Below are 22,259 nucleotides of genomic sequence, written 5' to 3'. Positions count from 1 at the left end.
ATAGATAGTGTCTAATCAAAATGCTTTATTAGAAATTGATGTGTTTAATTGAAGTATAAATAACATAAATACCAACTCTTTTGGAGGTAGTTACACCCTCTCCCATTTTTAAAATTATTTTACTCTCTCTCCCTATTAATATACATAACATAGCCAACATATACATAGCGTTTTGTGTATATGCTGAGATTTTTATAATATGTTTAGGGTTGAGATTTTTTGTAATATTAGAAACATAAATTATGTATTTGTGTAATTTTTAGTTAATTGAAACAGGCTTAGCTCAAGTGTCTAAATGAATATCATGACAAGTTTCCAAAATTTTTATTAGTTTTTGCTATACTATAACAACTAGTATCCAAAATTTAATTTATTGTTTCAACTAATTTGTATTCATGTCTGGGCCTTCCTATAAGCATTTTCTCGATTTGAATATGCAAAATCAAATTAAAAATATCAAAATTCTATTCACCCCACCATACTATTCATCCCACTATATTCTTGTGCGGATTTTCTAGTTTCCAAACTTTTGAACATTGAAACATACGCTTTTCTATTTATTCGCCATGCGTTAGTCACCCAAATTCCACATTAGATTAATTAATTTCCTATACATTTCACACTCCATTAATTCCTCTTTGTCTATAAATACCCCTCATCACTACCTCATCTTCGTCCCAAACACTACTAGTCACTTTTGTACATCAAATTTTCCAAGCCACTAAAATTCACAAAAATAGGAAATAATATATATAATGGGTTCGGAGAAAAGTGGGAATTCAAATAAAAAATCAGTAGTAGTTTTATCTAAGATGGCTACTGACGAACAACATGGCGAAAACTCGTCATACTTTGATGGGTGGAAAGCATACGATGATGATCCTTTCCACCTCGTGAATAACCCCTATGGGGTCATTCAAATGGGTCTTGCTGAAAATCAGCTTTTTGCTGATTTCGTTGAAGAGTGGATTAAGAGAAACCCAAATGGTGCAAAGGGTTTGAATCTTTTAGGAGAATTGTCAACTTCCAAGATTATCATGGCTTGCCTGAATTCATAACTGTAAGTTTTGATCTTTGTTTTATTTCTATTACTCCATTTTATATTATTACTTCCATAGTAAAATGTTGCTACGCATTTTTTTTTTATTACTATGAAGTTTTTTTCAATGCTCCGGCTGATAACAATCATTGTTTTAGACGATTCATATGTAGAAAACTTATTTGATTCTGGCGGTAACTTTGTTAGATTCTTCTTGTTTTCTTTTAGGGCAAAATAGTTCGGTGGACCCTTGTACTTGGTCTGGTTTGTAAAGTGGATACTCTTACTTATACATTTGTCATCTGAACCCCTCAACCCAATAAAACTCAATATTTTAAACCCTTATTTGCTTATGTGGCATTAACTTGATGATTTGGCAAAACGCATGTAAAACACGTGTGTTTCAATGTGTGAAGTCAATTTTTGGCCTCTAATTTTTTTTTTTAAATAATTATCACGCAAAGCATTCATACCTTTAGCTCCAAACATACAAGACCCGCAAGAGAATTTCTTCAAACTCTTACAATTTTGGTAAAAGCAGACATACCCACATCGGTAACATCACGACAACCACGAAGCTTTGAATGAATAAGACTAGAACAACGAAGGGAAATAAGTGTCAACGCTTCATCATTTAAAATCACCAATTTCCTGTCACATCGAAGAGCAAGTTTGGTAACACCGATTTCCTATCACATCGGAGAGCAAGTTTGGTAACGGAATTAAAATGAGAGAAAATAGCAGGAACATGAGGAAGAATCTCAACTTTAATGTTGAGAGAAAGACGATGACGACTTTGACCCTCAACTAAAATCCATCTCCGGCAAACAAGGGAATATTTTTTCTGGTCGCCAGAGCTTAGACCCTGGAAAATCAAAGCCAAACATTCATCAGGAAGATCATCGGTGTAATCACGGTTCCCGAGAAAAGGTGGAATGGTTGAGTCTTCTTCATCTGAATTGAAAAGGGAGAAAAAGTCAAAATTATTGGAGGAGGTACATTGGTGGTTGAGTTGTGGGGTACGGTGGCTGTGATTCGGCCTACCACCACAATGGTTGGATGAATATTGGTGTTACATCCTGGGTATTTGGCCCTTAGATTTTTTTCTAGAATTTCATTCTCCGGACCCAATACGACTCATGGATACGAGCCGTATGTTGGGTTACGAGTGGTATAGTCCTTTTGTATGCTGACCAATATTGGTTGGTGTGATGGATGGGTTACTGGAATGGATACAAATTGAGAGATAAAAGTTGTATGGTTGGGTACGAGTTGTATATAGTACTCTTATAAGGGGACAGTGTTCAATCCTCTTGGTATTCTATTCCACCAGGAATACGGATGGAAGGTACGAATTGTATACTTTGGATACAACTTGGTTGGATGAGTCATATGCTAGACAGTGTTGGGTCTAGGGTTGGGGTAGGATACGAGTGGCAGGTACCACTCGTATCGAAAGGGTACGACTCGTATGAGTCAGTCGTATCCCTGTGATGGGATTTTTATACAACTTAAGTGGGGGTAATTTGAATATTTTCCTACTTACCCTAATAGGATCCCACAACTTCTAGCCTATTTGGGAGGCTATTTTCTTTATTATTTCCCTCTTTAACACTTAGAAACTACTCCTAAACAATCTAAGATCCTCTCAAAAGCTTTGGGCCAAGAAAGCTAGGGTTTCATCTTGAGGACTAATTTGGAGCTTTCTCTAGTGTTCTTTTCCATCAATTCATCTGTATAAGGCATGTTCTCTTCCCTTATTGTTAGTTCCAACTAAAGGCGTGATTTTACTATTACTTTTAATGATTTTATCGTTGAATGCTTTTGGGTTTTCAAATATGATTTGGGGATTTTATTTATGAATGGATGGTTATGGTTTTCTATGATTTTAATTATGCTTTTCTATGCATTAATGGTGATTTTGGATAATTGGATTATATGGGAATGGTTGTTGGTAATTGAAATTGGTTTTGGATATATATTATGCCCCCAATGTGTTTGACAAAATACTTATAAAGATATGTTCATTACAATGACTTCTTTTAAATGGAACTCTTGCTTGTTTTAAGCTTGGTAGAGGATTTATGCAAGGATTAAATGGTTTGGAAAGGTAAATGAATAAATGATTATGCTTGTGGGGTACGGATTCCCCCAAGTGAATTTAATATGGTAATTGGAAGGGCACCTAAGGTCCCCTATACCTACATGTGGTTGACTATGGATAGTACTTGCAAGTATGGTTGGTATAATGATACCACCACTAAATTGCCTTGGTTAATAAATGATAAATAGATTAAACAATTTTAATTAGGCATTAAAGAGGGAGGTGTAGCTAAGCTGTGGAAGGTGGAGGTCCCCGGGAGACCGAAACTGGAAACTCATATTTCTCGGTATGAGGTTGGTCTTGATCGACCATGTGTTTGATGTCACACCTCATATTGGGGATGTACTAGTCATCCCAATGGGATATTTTCCTGGTTGTGCGGCTACATGCACTGGGACCCTTTTAGCAGGGGGAGCTAAACGCATATTGCCCGTGGGTTTTAAATGCATGTTAAACCCGGTTTTCTTTCTTGGTACTTATTTATATATATGGTTGTATGCATTATGGATGATTTTACTCGGTTTTATAAATGACATTACTTTATTCTTATCCTTAGTTCGTGTTAGCGATCGCTCGCTAACCCGTCTACTGGCGGTTGTATACCCACACTATGCAGGAATTAACCATTCTACTCCTCATGTCTAGTATACGAATTCGGTATCAGCATTTAGACTGAAGTGGTGAGCTTCCATCCTTTCAGAAGGCTCTATTTCATGTTATGGACATCTTTGGACATTTTTAATTTTATTTTAAATATTGGTTTTGGCCATGATTGGGGGCATGTCCCAATTAGATATTGTTACTCATTTGGATAGAGGCTTTGTGGTACTTCTGGGGGTTGGTATGGGTGGGATCGATATTGGTGTCGGCCTTAAAATAAGTTGGGAGACTGGCATCATCAGACATGATTTCTCACTGTTCCATCATATTATATTTTGGGATTGATTATCATATTATATTTTGGTATTCTTTTTGGTTATGACCTGTTTTATGGACTTTAGTTTGGCTTGGTATGGTTGGATGGTTGATTTGGTATGGGTGAAATCGGCTGGGTCGGTTATGATTGTGACCTTATCCCATAGTCTTCATGAGAGCATTTATGTTATCTTGTTATATGCTCAAAATTCAGCCTATCTAAATCTGGATATAGGTGGATGGGTTGGGTAATAGGGGGCGATCTCTGGTCCTGGTTGCACTTGGGGTGCCTATTACGTCTAGGTCCTGATTCGGGTCATGATAATTGGTCCATTATTTTGAATGAGATAAGAGAAAAGAGAGATCTAATGTTGAAAAATGTGAAAGTTTAGAGATTTTGAAAGAAGAGATCTAAGGTTGCCTCTAATTTTTTTAAAAATAATTGTAAATTAATAAAAATAATTTCCTACATGTCATTGAATAATGACATGGCATACCATGTATCGGCGAGAGTATTACACTCATATTAGTTAGATGAAAAAAAGTTTTAAAATATTATGTTTTGATGGGTAAAGGGTTTAAAATATTGAGTTTTATTGAGTTGAGGGGTTCAGATGACAAATGTATAAGTAGGAGCATCCACTTTACAAACTAGACCGAGTGCAAGGTCCACTGAGTTATTTTGCCTTCTTTTTATATCGGAGATAGTTGGTGTTCTGAAAAATCCAAACATATCAGAGATAGATAGAGAGATAGTAGTTTCTCAAATGAATTACTCTCCGTTATATACATATTTGAATGGACTTATAACTTATGATTTATAAGCATAAGTCATAAGTTGTTTTTGTTATTTTGGTTTAAAAAGAAGTGTTTAAAAGCTTTTTTATCTTACCTAAATACTAGAAAAGTGTTTATAAGTTATTTTGATTTAAAAATCACCTAAAATAAGTCAATCCAAACACATTCTTTATTATATATGAATATATAGTACATTGTAGGAGAAAATGTGCGAAAAATACTTGTACTTAAGGCGAAATTTGTAGTTACGCACCCTAAACTTTGTGAGGGTCCTATGACCCCTTAGACTATCTTTTACTGTATTTAACTGACATATATTTTCCTCTTACCAAACATTTATTTCTTAAATGCTAAATGTGTGCAAAATACACGCAGTGGTCCAAGAACCAAATATATGTCAATTAAATATGGTAAAAAGTAGTCTAAGGGGGTCATATGACCCCCGCAAAGTTTAGCATGCGTAACTGCAAATTTCGCCAAAGTATAGATATTTTCGCACTTTTCCCCAACAGTGTAATGGTGAAAGTCTATGAATTTGTACCAAAAAAGGAAGTTTATGCGCAGTTTATTAGTAAAGTTACATTTACTTGGAATATAAATGTAAAGTTGCTAGGTTGACTTCTGTGAAGTTTACTTCTTTGCTAGAGCTCATAAAATTGTTGTTTTAGATAATGCATATGTACAAACTCTATTTGGTTCTAGTGGTTATGTACTTTACTAGAATTTTTTTCTTTCTTTCTATAGTGGAGATAGTTGGAGTTCTGAAAAATTCAAACATCTCAGAAATAAATACATAGAGAGGTAAGAATTTCTTGAACAAACCACACTTCTTTACATATGTGTTTGGATGGGCTCATATCTTGTGATTTATAATCATAAAGCTACAAGCTATTTTTGTTATTTTTATTTAAAAACAAATGTTTAAAAACACTTTTCATTTTACTCAAATATTACAAAATGCTTATAAGCTATTTTAACTTGAAAACACCTGAAATAAATCAATCCAAATATACTCTAAATATGCTTATAATTAGTACATTTGTTGAAGATATGTCTTAGAAATAAAGTAGGAGTAGATAATTTTAGGAGTTTAAAATTATTAGAATTCTATGTGACTTAGGAATTAGTTATCCCTTTGTTATTTGAATTAAGAATTAGTTATCCTTATTTAAATAGAAGTGTAGTTAGAAATTTACTTATAAATATATGTTTTGAGTTATTAATAAAATAATTTTCTTTGACAATATAGTTACAATATTTTTTCTCTCCAACTCTTTCTCTGTTATTTCTCTAATTTCAAAGCTAAAAATCAACAATTGGTATCAAGAGCCAATTTCTGTAGGGATCTGTGAGAGAGATGATTCTGAAAATAATTTTTTCCAAATAGCTCCTCTTGGCTTTGATGGTGAGAATTACCATCTTCGGACAATAAGAATGGATACTTATCTTAAAGCTTTAGATCTTTCGGAGGCCGTGGAGGAGGACTATGATGTTCTTCCGCTGCCCGATAATCTCATAGTGGCCCAGATCAAAAATCAAAAGGAAAAAAATTAAAAAATCAAAAGTAAAAGCGACTTTGTTTGCTAGTGTTTTGCCAATAATTTTTACGAGAATTATGACCTTTAAATCAGTAAAAAAAATTGAGATTATCTGAAGGAAGAATGTACAGGAGATAAAAGGATACGAGGCATGAAGGTATTGAGCCTAATGAGGGAATTCGAATTGCAAAAGATGAAAAAATCTGAGATCATCAAAGAGTATCTAGACTGACTTCTTGGCATTGTTAACAAGGTAAGATTGCTTGGCACAAAATTTAAAGATTCAAGAATTGTTGAAAAAATGCTTGTTACTGTGCCTGAAAGATACGGAGTATCAATTACTACCTTGGAAAACACAAAAGATCTGTCCAAGATTACCTTGGCAGAATTGTTAAATATCTTGAAGACGAAAGAGCAAATGAGGCTTATGAGACAGAATAATATGGTTGAAGAAGATTTGGTAGCCAACCACAAGACTCAAAGCAAGGGTAATAATTAAAAAAAAAAAACTATCTACCGTGCCAGCACTATGGCAAAATAGGTCATCCTCCATTTAAATATTGAAAGAGACCAGATGCACAATGTAAGATCTGCAATCAGCTTGGTCATGAAGCTGTAATTTGCAAAAATAAATCTAAAAAATATGAAGCAGATGCCCAAGTCACCACAAAAGAAGAAGATTACTTATTTGTGGCAACATATTCTTCAACCAAAAAATCTGATTTTTGAATGATTGATAGTGGTTGTACAAACCACATGACATATGACAAAACTTTTTTTAAAGAGTTTCCGCCTTTGGAAAATAAGAAAGTCAGAATTGAGAATGGTGACTATATTCCTGCAGAAGGAATAAGGAATATTTCAATCAAAACAATTTCAGGTACAAAAATAATTTCAAATGTCCTTTACGTGCTCGATATTGATAAAAGTTTGTTAAGTGTTGATCAACTAATGAAAGAAGAAATTAAATTATTATTTGGAGACAAATATTGTCGAATCTTTGATTTCTCTAATCATGAGATTTACAAGTTGATATGAAAGGCAAAATTTTCTTATTTAATCCAACAAAAAATGCACACAAGCCATGCAAGAACAAAGATGAATTGACACATTTATTCAAGAGGTCAACTTCAGCCGAAGCTGAGACTACAATCTACAATTTCTGATCCAAGGAGGAGTGTTGAAGATATATCTTAGAAATAAAGTAGGAGATAGACAATTTTAGGAGTTTTAAATTATTAGAATTCTATGTGAATTATAAATTAGTTATCCCTTTCTTATTTGAATTAAGAATTAGTTATCCTTATTTAAATTGAAGTGTAGTTAGAAATTTAGCTATAAATATATGTTTTGAGTTATTAATAAAATAATTTTCTTTGACAATACAATTGCAGTGTTTTTTTCTTTCCGACTCCTTCTCTATTATTTCTCTATTTTAAAGCTAAAAACCAACAACATTGTATAGTGGTGAAAGTCTATGAATTCGTACTAAAAAACAGAAAGTCTATGAGCAGTTTTATTAGTATAAGTTGCCATTTACTTGGAATAAATGAAGTTCTTGACTTCTACCTCAAACATATATACCCTTTCCGTTTCACTTTGTCTCACACAATTTTTTTATCAGCCTATTCTTTAGAAAACTGGCAGATGCCTATTTCCTAATAAGAACTTTTTGTAGTTCCTAAAAAGTTAAAGAATAATTAATGAGATTTTTTTGGTTATTTGTTTGTGCAGGCAATAGCAAAATATATGGAGAAAACAAGAAGGGGTTGTTGTTTCGGGTACACAATCTGTATTATGTCAAAATAACTTCAACACAAGTTCAAGATTAAATCAAAAACACTTATAAAGTTTTTCAACACCTTCAACACAAGTTCAATATGAACTATCAAAAAAGTGTGTTATTTTATTTTAAAGAAAAAAAGATGAAGCAGAATAAGCCAAGTCCTCCAAATTCACGGAGTGTCCTTAAGGAAATAATTCCCCTAAAGTAACTGAGATTGCAGAATTTTCCTCCCACGATAAAATGGATTTACAACCAGAATGTAGTGATATCTCAAACTTTCTAGTTTTCTTCAAACTCACTCAACGGGAGATAATCACACGGGGTTTTTAGAAGCAAGAGAAATGTTTTTTCTATGCAGAAATTTTCATTCTAAACCTGTGGAAAAATGCAGGTTTATATAGCCATGAAGTACCTCTTCGTAAAGGAGGTAATGGTTCATCACAAAGGTGTATCATTTCAGAATAGTTATGTTTGTCCATTCTGAAACAACATGTCTTTTCTAAACAGTCACAACTGACGGAACAATCACTCATTTTCCGAAATAGTGTGTCTTTTCCTTGAAGGGTTGTGTCCCTCCATTTTTCATTCACACTAATTGAACCCAACAATCCCCCACATGAATGGAGAATGTCTATTCATTTTAAAACTTTACGAACAAGTATGTGATCATCAACCAAAGATCGATTACATCTAGATAAGTGGGTTTCCCTTTGAACTTTCCATAGTGCACATGCATCGGATACACTCGGTCAATTGGTAGATTTGATATCTTTGAGCCGTCGAGATTTAATGTACACCTAGAAAATACATGTCACATAACCATCCTTTTATAATTTATGGTTCTCACGATTTTATTTATTTCAGACATGAACATGTCCCGGTTTCCTGAGAGCTTTGAGAATAGACCTTTACTAACATTCTCCTTGAAGCATCTTCCACTTCGCCCCCACATAGGTGATTTCTAAATATTCAATTCTATAGATTAAACTATTTGGTCAAATCTGCCAAATTTAGATAATCATTAAAAGGCTTCACACCATAATTCTTATCCTTGATTACTAAACATTGTCTAAATCATGAGAATGGGTTAGGTATATCTATCTGTCTGTCTGTCTGTCTGTCTGTCTGTCTATCTATCTATCTATCTATCTATCTATCTATCCATCCATCCATCCATCCATCCATCCATCCATCCATCCATCCATCCATCCATCTATCCAAGAACGATCAAGGAATCAATGACGGAAAAACCCTAAACCCTATTGATGAGTAATACCAAAATGATAGCTGTTCCGACCATTATGGCCACCATAGCTGGTGGGACCATCCCACCGGATAATAGTAACGATGAAGACAGTAATCAGAACATTCAAAAAGGAGATGAAATTAAGAAATATGCAAATTTATTGAAGCCAATAGTGGTGGATATGACTAATATTAGGGTTCCGCCTAAACCCATTATTATGTTGCATAGAGAGCCTTCTATTACGTGGAAATCATCAGAAGTGGGAAATCTTATCATGCAAGAGAACTTACAATATGCTATCATAGGTAAATTCTCATATGGTAAGCCACATATTGAAGTTTTACGTAAAATCATCCCAAATCAATGCAGTATAAAGGGGCAATGCACCATTGGAGTATTGGATGAAAGACATGTACTATTAAGGCTAGAGATGTTTGAGGACTATGTTCAATTATTGTCAAATGCAACTTATTACATTGGTTCAATGGAAAAATATTAGCAGATAAGGACATTGAAATGGGATCTATGATTTGAACCAGATATTGAGACCACAATTGCAGTAGCCTAGATCTCCATGCCAGATGTACCTCCGAATTTTTCACAAAAGATGCAATTTTTTCTATTACTTCAGCAGTTAGCAAACCTCTTACTGTTGATATGGCTACAAAAAATCACACAAGACCTATCCGTGCAAGAGTGAAAGTGGAGGTGGATTTAGTAGCAAAATTACCCCAAAGGATTTGAATTAATGAAGAGAATAAAGCTACAGGGGAAATCAAATCCAAGTGGGTCCAAATTCAGTATTGTAGACACCTAATTTTGTCCCTCCCAAAAACCTAATTCATTTATTTTTAACTCGCGTTTTCATACACTCTCGCCCACGTGATTATCCCTCTATAAAATGACAAAAATAACAACCCTTAACAAATTTTACCTTATTTTAATCCTATCCTAACAACCTTTCTAATTAAAAGTGGACACCTCACACCTCACCACCCCATACCCCTACCATCACCTATTCTACCCCTTACCCCCTCGCGCCACTCACGTATCCTACACATCAATACACAAAAGGGGAACTTTCTAGGAAAGACACCAGGTGGGACCCATCACTAATGGGGATCTTTTCCATTTGTGGATATACATATAGATCATCATCTTCATCGAATGGGGGGAAGACGCATACACTCCAATTTTCTTTTCAATTGAAAAAAAAACTTCACTCACCAACGGACAGAAACAATACACAGATCTCACAAAAATTCCCACAAGAACTTTATTTTTTTCTCCATTGACGAAAACCACCATGCACACTAAATTCATCATCAACACACTCCATTAACACATACACAGACCACCAAAAAACCATGGGGTAGAGATCATTCAAAAGTAGAGATCCATTTTTTGTTTTTTTCTTCCTTACAACACACATACAACTACACGAAAAATAGAGTTGATCAGAAAATGGGAGAGAGAAAATAGAGATTCAGCTGAACGGAAGGGATGCAAGATGTTTGGTCTTGAATTTTCTGGAAAATTTCTTGCTGGAATCGTTTATCTCTCACCGGTTCAGCCATCACAGCACCAAAATCCCTCTATTTGGTTCGTTCTAGCGAGATTTTGCTTGAAACATGCCAAAAAATACCCCCAAGGTGACGGTCCCTGCTTTGATTCATTGGAGAAACCACCATCGAATAGTACATCGCTCTTCTTTGACTGTTCTGTTTTCACATTATCGAGTTGGTTTCGAGTTGAGGTAGTTGTTAGCTCTATATTTGCGTGGTTCTGGTTGTGGCTCGTCAATTTGATTGTTTTGGTTGTTTTTTGATTTGTGGTTCGACTCCAAAATTGCTCCTCGTTCAATCTGATTTCGTAAATTACAGTAAAAATCTCCACATTAAGGTCCATCTTTTATCTTATTCTTGTTCCCCGCTAATTCTTTATTTTTGGTGTGTGATTGATTGTTAACGTCTTAATTTTCTCTTATTTTGGATGTGATGTAAATGATTAATGTGAAATTATTTGGTGGTGGATTGTATATTGAAATGGGTTAATCATGTGGTTGAGAATGGATTTGGGGCAGGAATAGAGAAATTGATAAAAGTTGAATGTACATTAATTTTGGTTTGTTGTCATTTCGTTTAATTCGGAATGAGCATGAACGTGATAGATTTATGATATGTTGGAATGAATAGAGAAAGTTTAGATCCGGGTAGGCAAATTTAGGAATAACGATTTGTTGGAATGTCTGAATATGTGCGTGAATGGTTCGTTCTACTTTATCGCACGAAAAGTTTAAATTGTACTCATTTGGTCGGGGAATGCCCCAAAGAATTTGTATCGATTTATCGAGGGAATTCTCCAAAGTAGCATGTACACAAAGGAGGCTCGTGATCAAGGCCCAAAACATCAGGTGAAGTTTAGCTTAGGATTAGTTTAGAATAGAATATGTTTTATATTTCAGCACCTCTTTTATTTTGGATTGTATGATTTAGACTAAACACTATTTTTTTTTTAATTTTGTGTGATTTGATTATTTTATGTATTTCGTGTGATTTATACATTTGTAATGTCAAATTATCCGATGTACTCCACTAATTGACTGTGGTCAAACCACGGGACCGAGGGGTGCCTAACACCTTTCCCCCGGTCAACAAAATTCCTTAGTCGGAAGCTCTATTTGCAAACCAGTTTAAAGAGTCAAATAATTTTGAAAAGGATCTTTCAAAGGTGCCTTGGCATACCTGATTATGTCAAGTGGTGACTCTGAACAAAAATGTAAATAATCCTTTTTCAAAACAATTTTTTTTGTCACTTAAATAATAAAAACCCTTTTGAAACCTAAAAACCATATCTTTCGGAGTTAAAAAAGGGATGTGACAGTATGATTACATGCCAAAGTACTGTACAAAACATTGTTTGCAAGGACATGATGAAGCAAGTTGTTGGAATAAACGTCCAGAGTTATATGACAAACAGAAGGAGGAGAGTAAGGAGGCAGAAACAAAGGTGACAGACAAAGAGAATAATATGCAGAGGAATCAATCACATAATCAGAATAATACAAAGAGAGGTATCACTACTAATCAGTGGCTTACAAAGAAAAACAAATGTAAAAAGGATAGATTTGATCACATTCTGGGAGAGTTGAATGAAGAAAAAGAAAAGGAGCTACAGATATCAAATACTTTTGCAGCTCTTGAAGATGCAGATAACATGGAAAACACCAATAATAACAAGGAAGGACAAGGTGAATCTAATAATCAGAAGGGGAAGAAAAGATCAGCACCAAAGATTGGGTCAATACAAGTTTTGGCAAAGGCAAAGTAGCAAATCAAGGGGATAAGTCAGCTAATGAAAAGCAAATAAATTAGGAGGTAATTGATAGGAATGCAAAGAATTACAGTGCAACAGATCACAATAACATGGAGGAACAGCCTGACTCAAGTAAAATTGTGGAGCCAACTGAAGATAGTAGAAAAGAGAAGATTTCATATTCTGATAGGGATCAGTATGATCAGGAAGAAGGGACTAAAAAATGTAACTGCAGGCCTATGACGAAGAGCTGGAGGAGTTGATGGTATTAGAGGGGATTACACCCTTAGCAATACAAGCACAAAACATGATAGAAAATAGTAATCAGACAAAGGAAGATATTGATGAGAATGATATTGAAGAAAATATTAATCAGGTGGCTAAAGCAACCGATCTATCTCCTAAAACAAATATAATCTATGAAGGAGAAACAAGTAGGGATAAGGAAAAAGAAAAAGAGTGGTAGTGGAGCAGAGGCTAAATCACAAACAATGCATACAAGGAGTCACATTGCTAAATCAAAATCTAAATGAATGCATTGATTGGAACATAAGGTTTGTTAACACCTAATAGGATTTTACTATACTTATAAAAATGCAAAAAAGGTACCATTTTTACTTCATTGAATTAATGGAACCTTTCCAAGATGGTCAATATATTGAAGAGTATAGGAGGAGGTGGGGATAAAGCATGCTGTGCTAAATGTAACTGGAAAAATTTGGGCATTTATGGTAGAGAATATGGAATTTAGCATTGTGAAAGATGAAGAGAAGAAGCTAACTATGAAAGTATCCAATCAAAATGCAGATATCTTATTATTGGTCACTTTAGTCAATGCTAAATGTAATGCAAATGAAAGGGTGGTACTTTGGGATTCATTAACTGATCTGTCAGATTCCTATCAAGTACCTTGGATTATAGGAGGGGATTTTAATGTGATTAGAAGTGAAGAAGAAAAGATAGGGGGTTTACCTGTTACTTTTAATGAAACTCATGAAACTCAGTGGATCAGCTTATGTAATATGCAAGAAATCCATTTTAAAGGGAGTAAATTCACTTCGTGGAATGGGAGAACAGATGAGGATTGCATTTTCAAGAGGTTAGATAGGGTTTTGTGCAATGATAGAATACAACATATGTTTCAGTAGATGGAAGTAGAACATCTAGTTAGGAGTGGATCAAATCATTCTCCTATGCTAATTTAGTGGAAAACAAACAATGAGCAGATTATTAAATCTTTCAAATTTCTGAATTTTTGGTTAAAAGAGGAAGCATGTTTGGAGGTGATTAAACAAAATTGGAATTATCAGATTGAAGGAAATCCATTTATAGTGTTTAAACAAAAGTTGAAAAAAACTAAGTCAGCTTTAACTAAATGAAGTAAAGAGTATTTTGGTAATATTTTCCAGGAAATTGCTACACTAGAGGATATTATCAAGGTAATAGAAAAACAATTAGAGGAGGATCCTAGTGGACTGAACAGAGCTAATCTATTTAAAGCTCATGCTCAACTGAATATGCAATTAAAAAGGGAAGAAGCTTACTGGAGACAAAAACCTGGGTATGAATGGTTCAAATATAGAGAGAGAAATATCAAATTTTTTCACACTATTGTGAAAGGAAGGAGAAACAGGCTCAGGATCAGTAAGATACAGAATGAAAATGGACAATGGCTAGAAAAAGTACCAGATATTGCAGAAGCTGCAGTTAATTTTTTCCAGAAATAGTTTACCAAATAAAATAATGCAGATGATTTCAGCATGCTGGAGAAAATACCAGAATTGGTGAATGATGAACAAAATGTAGAAATAATGAGAATTCCTGATGAGGATGAGGTCAAAAATGCTGTGATGGGGCTGAATAGAGATAGTGCAGGTGGACCAGATGGGATGACAGGGGCATTCTACCAAGATTCTTGGGAAATCATTAAGTAGGACATCCACAAAATGATAAAAGCTTTCTTTTATGGATTTTAACTTCCTAGATTTATTACTCATACTAATTTGGTATTGTTACCAAAGAAGTTAGTAGTGAATAATTTCTCAAACATGAGGCCTATTTCACTTAGTAATTTTGTCAATAAGATTTTCTTAAGAATAGTTCATGAAAGGATAAAAGGAATTTTACCCCATTTGATATCCCTGGAATAGGCAGGTTTTGTTCAAGGTAGGAGTATTACTGAAAATGTTTTGGTAGTAAAGAAAATTATGTCTGAAATTAGAAAGAAAGGGAAGCCACCTAACATGGTGTTAAAGCTTGACTTGATGAAAGCATATGATAGAGTAGAATGGTTTGTTTTTAGCAAAGGTATTGAGATCATTTGTTTTTTCAGAGGTACTGATAGACATGGTCTTTAGACTGTTGGAAAATAATTGGTATTCAATACTTTTGAATGGTCAGCCTAAAAGATTTTTTAGATCTACAAGAGGGTTGAAGCAGGGGGATCCTTTGTCTCCAACTTTGTTTATAATAGCAGTAGAGGTGTTATCAAGAGCACTGGAGAAACTGATGCAGAAGAAGGATTTCAGGATGTTTGGGATGCCGAGAGGAAGTCCAAAATTGAATCACCTTGCATTTGCAGATGACATGATCATCTTGTGCAAAGCTGAAGTGAAAAATTTACAGTTGGTCACTACAGTTTTGGATAAATATAAGGAAATATTAGGACAAAAAATAAACAAGGAGAAGAGTGCAATTTATATGCACAAATGAGTATCTAATGCAGTATGGGTGTTAGCAGAAATGGTTACTGGTATTTTGAGAAGATAATTCCCTTTCATTTACCTAGGTTGCCCTATTTTTTACATGAGAAAGAAAAAGGATTACTACCAGCAACTACTGAACAGAATTGCTAGAAAGATTCAGACTTGGAAAAGAAAATTACTTTCTTATAGAGGTAGAGCTGTACTAATCAAGCATGTGTTACAGAGCATCCTAATACACTGCCTATCAGTATTGAATCCTCCCATGAATGTTCTAAATACTATTCAAAGAATGCTTTCTCAATTTTTTAAGAGTAGTAAAATTGGAGAAAGGGGAAGACATTGGGTGAAATGGCAAACATTAAGCTTACCACAAGAGGAAAGGGGGTTGGGTTTTAGAAGAATTTTTGATGTATCTATGGCATTTTTTTGTAAACTGTGGTAGGCATTCAGGACTATAAAAATAATTTGGAGGGAGTATATCTTCAATAAATGCTTCAAAAAAGAGCATCCAAAATTAGTAATGTGAAAAACTGGTGTAGGTGGTTCTCAAGTATGGAAGAAGATATTGCAGGCTAGAGATATAGTGCAGCATTTGATAGTATGTCAAGTAAAGCAAGGAAACAGTGATATTTGGTTGGACAATTGGACAGGACAAGGAGATCTATACTCTATAATGGAAGGAGCTGATGCACAACAAAGTTAGTATAAACAGCTTAAAGATTTGATCAGAAATGATACATGGGATGAACAATTGATTAGAGAGTTATTCACTGATGAAGTAGCAGATCATGTTCTTACCAAAATCATCTCTCCAGCAGGAATAAAGAAGGACTGGCCTATATGGAGTATTGATTCTAAAGGATTGTTCACAGTTAAATTATCCTGGCAGTATACAAGGAATAGGGAGGGGATAGAAAATATTTTCAAGAAGACATGGGTGAAAAGAGTACCTTTTAAGATTAGTTTTTTTCATATGGAGATTGTGGAAAAGAAGAATTCCTGTAGAAGATACTATTAAGAGATGGGGGATGCAGGGGCCATCTAAGTGCTGGTGTTGTAATGCCCCAAAAGTGGAGACATTTGCTTATGTATTTAGGAATTCTTACCAAGCTAATAGGACTTGGTCCTATTTTTCTTCTTATATAGGTATTCATGTTCACAATCTGACTCTAAGGGGAACAATTCTAAGATGGTGGAATGCTGAAGTAAAAGGGAGAGAAAAGCCTTACTACTTTGCAATTCCTAGCATGATTTTGTGGAAATTGTGGAGAAGAAGGAACAGAAAGAAACATGAAGATAAGGAAACTACAGGATTGAGGATCATATATAATGTTACAAGGAATGTTAGAATGTTGTTGAAGGTTAGGAAACCACAAATGGAATTCCCAACAGAATGGCCACATATAATTGCAGAACTAAGCAAATTGCAAACAAGAGTAAAGGCTATAACAGTACTATGGAAGACACCTGAGGAAGGCTGGGTAAGATACAATACTAATGGAGCTGTAAGAGAAGAGAAAGGAGGCAGTTTCTATGTTTTTTGTTTGAGGAATGAAGATGGAAATGTCTTATTTGCTAAGGAAGAACCACAACATTATGCAGATAGTATGCAGGCAGAGGCTAATGCAATTCTACAGGCAGCTAAGCATTGTTCACAATTGCAGCACAATAAGATTTTCATTCAGATGTGTTTTGCGGAGAAATTTTGACTTTTTGAGAGAGTCTCCACTTAATTTTGAAAAGGAATTAAGAAACTTTTATAAAATACTTTAAACGATCTAAAATTGAAAAATTGTTTAAGTTAAGAGATTCTGAGTAAGCGGTTCCTATTAATGTTTAAGGAAGGTGTTAGGCACCTAAAACATCCGCTAACTTGCGGTTATCCGGACTGTTTGAAAATCGTCTTTGACTAACTTTAGAAAAAAGTTGATTTCTGCAAAGAAAAGCAATTTTAGTGATATTTTAGTGTTTATGCAAAATTAGTTTTTAGGCGACTTAGTTAGGGATTTTAACTAAGTTTGCAAAGAAACATGTAAATAATTAAATGAAAGGAAAAGGGGAGAAAAGTGGGGAAGTAGTGATTTAGGCTTTCAAGCCCAAACCATCGGTCCTGTCCTAATCTAGTTAGGTTTTCAACCTATTTCACCTGTCTTAGTCTACTTTTCGAGCCTTTGGCTCGAGTCTCGCTCCACCTGCATTAAATTTACAACTTTGTCTTCGAGGCCCAAATGAATAAAGGAATAAATAAACGAATTCAAATAAACAAGGACAACAATGATTAACTAAAATAAAATAAAATAACAAATGAGACTTTTGTCTCTTAGCCGCTTCGAATGTGGGATTTCGAACCCTCCTTCTTCTTTCGAATCCTTTTACTTGTTCTTTATAATCAACGTTCAAAGTCTTCTAAAGGGGGTGGACCTCAATGGCCCAATTCATAATGTGCGAGTCCAATGGGACTCCCAAGCGGGTTCATGCAAAGAAAAAGGTGAATGAATTAATGTATGTTCTCAAGACCCCTTACATTTATAGATAAATTATTCAACAAAAAATACAACATTTTAGGAAAAGGAAAACAGTGATTCACTTGCTACCTATAAACATGTGGACTGTAAAAAAAATGTCTAAATACATCAATCTCAAGATTATGAATAGTATGGCTTGCAATCGAGTCAATTAGTTAAAGAATGTGTCAATCATAACACTCACACAAATAGATCCACACACTACAATCTCTACATTATTTCAAAGCAATGTTAAGGAGATTAATTGTCCAAGTCTCCGCTACTTTTGATCACGTATGGTACCAATATAATCATAAAATTTTCAGAAAAGAGTTAAACCAGATTATTCAACAAATATATGAGGCGAATCAATTCACTGCCTTAAGTTGGGACCCAAAAAAAAGAAAGCTAATCAACGATGGGAACAGTTAGCTTTATAGAAACTAAGATCCTGTATTATTTGTATCAAAAGAAAGATAAGAGAATTTTCATAACATGATACTTGCAGACATTAAAGACAAAAAGTAAGGATTTGACACCTGAAAGGTAAGTCCCAGTGTTTTCTTCTTGACATTGTAAGTCAGGGAAAACAAAGTGAAGAGTCCTCCTTTAACCAAGAAACGATGAGACGAAAGATGCTAAAATATGCGTACAACTCGAAACATCTTTTGCAAAATATTACTCAAAAAAGACATAAAATTTACATCATTCCATAATAACCAAGAGATATAAGATTTACATCATTCTATAATAACCATTCTGAGCAATTAAGTATCAATAGAGTATGAATAATAGCATCTCCAGAGCGGGTCAAATAAATTCGAATGGAGCAAATTCTGGGCAAATTTGTACAACGTTCATCAAAGCACAAACTTAACGTCCATCATCAAACCAATCATGACACAGGTAAGATGATGGAAAAATAATTTAATGCCTCATACTCTAACAGTACCTACACTAGGGAGGAAAATTAACTTGAACATACAAAGGTAATGCATTTTCTTTTAGCTATAGCAATTTACAACCAACAAGAAATGAATGTGTTTAGAAAATTGCAATGAAAACAGTGAACATCTTAGCATACCAAAACGTCAATTGTCACCATATAATAGCAAGATAAAGCTGAAACATTTAAGAACTGAATGGAAAGAATGTTACCTGTTCAGGGAGCAGCAAAATGGGAACAAACGACCTATCAACAGCGTCTCAACCACCAGAGATCAGCCCTCAATAATTTGGACACCAAGACAAAAGAAGTGAGAACAAAACTCCCTTAAAAATCCTCTTTGAAGAAAAGAAAGAGACCCCCCAGATTTTCAACTATGATTTTCGACCTAAATTTTGAAACAGAATTCGAGTTCCAAAGCTTTTTCTAAACACAATTTCTAGACCCTCTAGTTCTTCCCCTCTTAGAACCCTAGAGTAAAGACAAAAAAAAAACCCTCCCTCACAGTGACCTGATCGGTCTTTATATAGGGCTCCAAATTCGGGGGGAATCTAGGTGTTTCTAAAGGGGAGTAATTCAAAATTTCACTCGAATCAGGCTACCCCTAACAGATTGTACCCCTTTGTACCAAATTATTGGATAATTCTTAAATAGGTGGACCAATCACCATTGGAAAAAATAAATCCCCCCTTCCAAACACTAAAAAGCACCCAAATATGTACCAGATTTGTACCCCTATCCCGAAATTCATAGAATTGAACATTGGAGGACACCTCAACACTATTCTAGAAGGTTCAAAATTCCTCAACGTACGTATTCACGTGGAATTCATGCAATCCGTACGAACTGATGGTGAAAGGATGTATTTGGGTTTTTTCGAGTTGAAAACGGGTCGAACTTGGGTCGATTGGATTTGGGGTCAATTTTAGGATTATTGCTGTTGTTCTCTGATATTCAATGTTTCTCGTCGTTGTTTGAGTGTATTGTGAAGAAAAGAGGTGAAGGATAATCGGGTATTTGAAGCTAAAGGGATCGGGTTTCACCGTTGTTGGGGAATGGGTTATTTGGTTGAGATTATTGTGGCTAAGGGTTTTGAGAGTGGGTGTGTTGAGAAGATAAGGGAGGTTTGGGCCGGGCTCTTGAGATTATTGGGCCAATTTGGGGGCTGGTATTGGTGATTGGAAAAAATGAAGGAGAATGGGCCACTGGAGTTGGTTGTTCCTTGGGCCAGAAATTGTTAGTGTTGGGCCTGTTCAATTGAAAAGGGAGAAATGGGCTACTGTTTGAAGAAAATATGAAATGGGCCCAGGTGTTCGGCAAAATTGGGTTTAAAATTAGGATGGATAGTTTAGAGAAATAGTTTCAATTAACATTTAACCCATTCTAATTAAATTTTGATCAAATTAAAGGCTAATTGGCCAAATGTATTGCGATTGTGGCCAATTTTATTTTCAATTTATGATCAAATTTGATAGATTGATTAAATTGAATTGAAATTAAATACGAATTAATACTTTTTTTAATCCCGACTTTCTTGATTTAATAAAACCAAACAAGTAATTCTCCAAATAGATTATTTGCGAGAATAAATTATTTTTAAATCAAAATTTAATTATTTAAATTTATTTTCCAAATAATCCTTAATTTAAAGTCCAATTTTGATGAAAATGTTCATTTAAATGACATCATTTGTACAATGCAAATACGAAAATAAATAATTATCACCTGAATGACAAAATTAGCCCAACTACCTATTTTAAAATGCATTTATTTGGAAAAAATAATTATTGTAGTTTTATTTGAAAATCGAAGGAACTCGATATTAAACGTAGTTGTGGAGGAAAAAAATTAGGTGTCAACAACTGCCCCCTTCCTTTGGGTAGGGTAGATGTAAGTAACCCTAGGAAAAGGAAGGTTGACGTTCCTAATTTTTGTCCTACCACAAATTCGTTTCTAAAAGAGGTTGGTTTCCCGCACGAGTTTCAGGAATTATGGCCCAACCTCGGTATCAGGTTTCCTACATATCTCGGGCTTCATGAGAATTCAGGCCACTTGTAATTCATAAAGTTTGATTTTGATCACGATCTTCAAGCAAATTCACCAACTATCATGGTTGTAGAGTGTTTTGGTTAAATCGAGAAGCTGGGGAATACGGGATTTGGGGGGAAATTGGAATGCAGTCAAGTTTTCTACATAGAGCCCAGCCCACATATCTCCGAAACTCAGGGAATCAGACTGCTTGTAGTTTGACTCAGTCGGTAGAAAAGATATTCTTTTATTTTAGATGATCTTTAGCTTGGGATGAGTGACAAGCTAATCGAGTTGCGGAAAATAGGCTTGTAACCTCTTAAACTTGAACGTGGAGCTCTTCACATCCATAGGTAAGAACTTACGTAAGCATAATTTCCAAAACTCTAAGTATGTTACCACCCAAATTTGAAAGAAAAAGAAAGTTCCCCTCAGTATGAGTTAACAAACATCCCAGAGGTAAAGGTGAGACCAGAATATCCAAAAAATACCCACATGCCTTCTAAAAGAGGCGTGGTTAAATGGTGATGGTGATCATCATTTAGCTCGCGTCTAGAGAGTTTGACATCCCTCTCCAGACTATGTCCCATTTTGCTGCTGAGAAAGAGTTCCACGTTGTGTTGTATCCTTTTTGGAGTTGTCCACACCTGTGGTTTTGATTTGAGATTTTCATCCTCTCAGATGCTCTCGACAATGCTTCAGGCAAAAAGTGTTAGTGTTAAACATAATTCACGAAAGAGGTAAGTAATCTTTCACTATATCTCCATGTGAGTTGTGGCCTGAAAAATGAAGTCATCCTTTATTGTACCTGTTTGATGGGAAATAACTCGCAATAACAGACACAACAACCTCCTTGGTTGTTGTATAATTAGCTCATCTGTCAAGCAAATATGTTTTCAAAGTAGGGTGGCCCTTTTGGTTACCTATATCACTTGTTGTATGTGGCATGATAACCTCACCGGTTGTAGCCGATGATTGATTTATAAATTTTTCCTAAATTATCAATCTTTAGATGATCTTACGCATTATCTAATTTATGAAAAGATGATGATATCCTCGATGCCAGCGTTGTGTCTTGCATGTCAATAGATATATTGAATACTAATGATATCCTCGATGCCAGCATTGTGTCTAGCGTGTCGACAGATATATTGAATGCTGATGATATCCTTGATGCCAGCATTGTGTCTAGCGCATCAACAAATATTGAATGCTGATAATATCCTCGACGCTAGCGTTGTGTCTAGCGTGTCGACAGATACATTGGATGCTGATGATATCCTCTACGCCAACGTTGTGTCTAGCGTGTCGACAGATATATTGGATGCTGATGAT

The 22,259-nt window shown here is 34.8% G+C and overlaps 1 pseudogene; it reads left to right on the top strand.

Moving 5' to 3' along the window:
• The first annotated feature begins 689 nt into the window (after window positions 1–689).
• Window positions 690–22,259, top strand: part of LOC107844521 — a 50,587-nt pseudogene continuing 29,017 nt past the window's right edge.

The sequence above is a fragment of the Capsicum annuum genome, chromosome 5, assembly GCF_002878395.1.
Source record: "Capsicum annuum cultivar UCD-10X-F1 chromosome 5, UCD10Xv1.1, whole genome shotgun sequence".
Taxonomy (NCBI): domain Eukaryota; kingdom Viridiplantae; phylum Streptophyta; class Magnoliopsida; order Solanales; family Solanaceae; genus Capsicum; species Capsicum annuum.
This window is presented reverse-complemented; position numbering and strand designations above follow the sequence as displayed.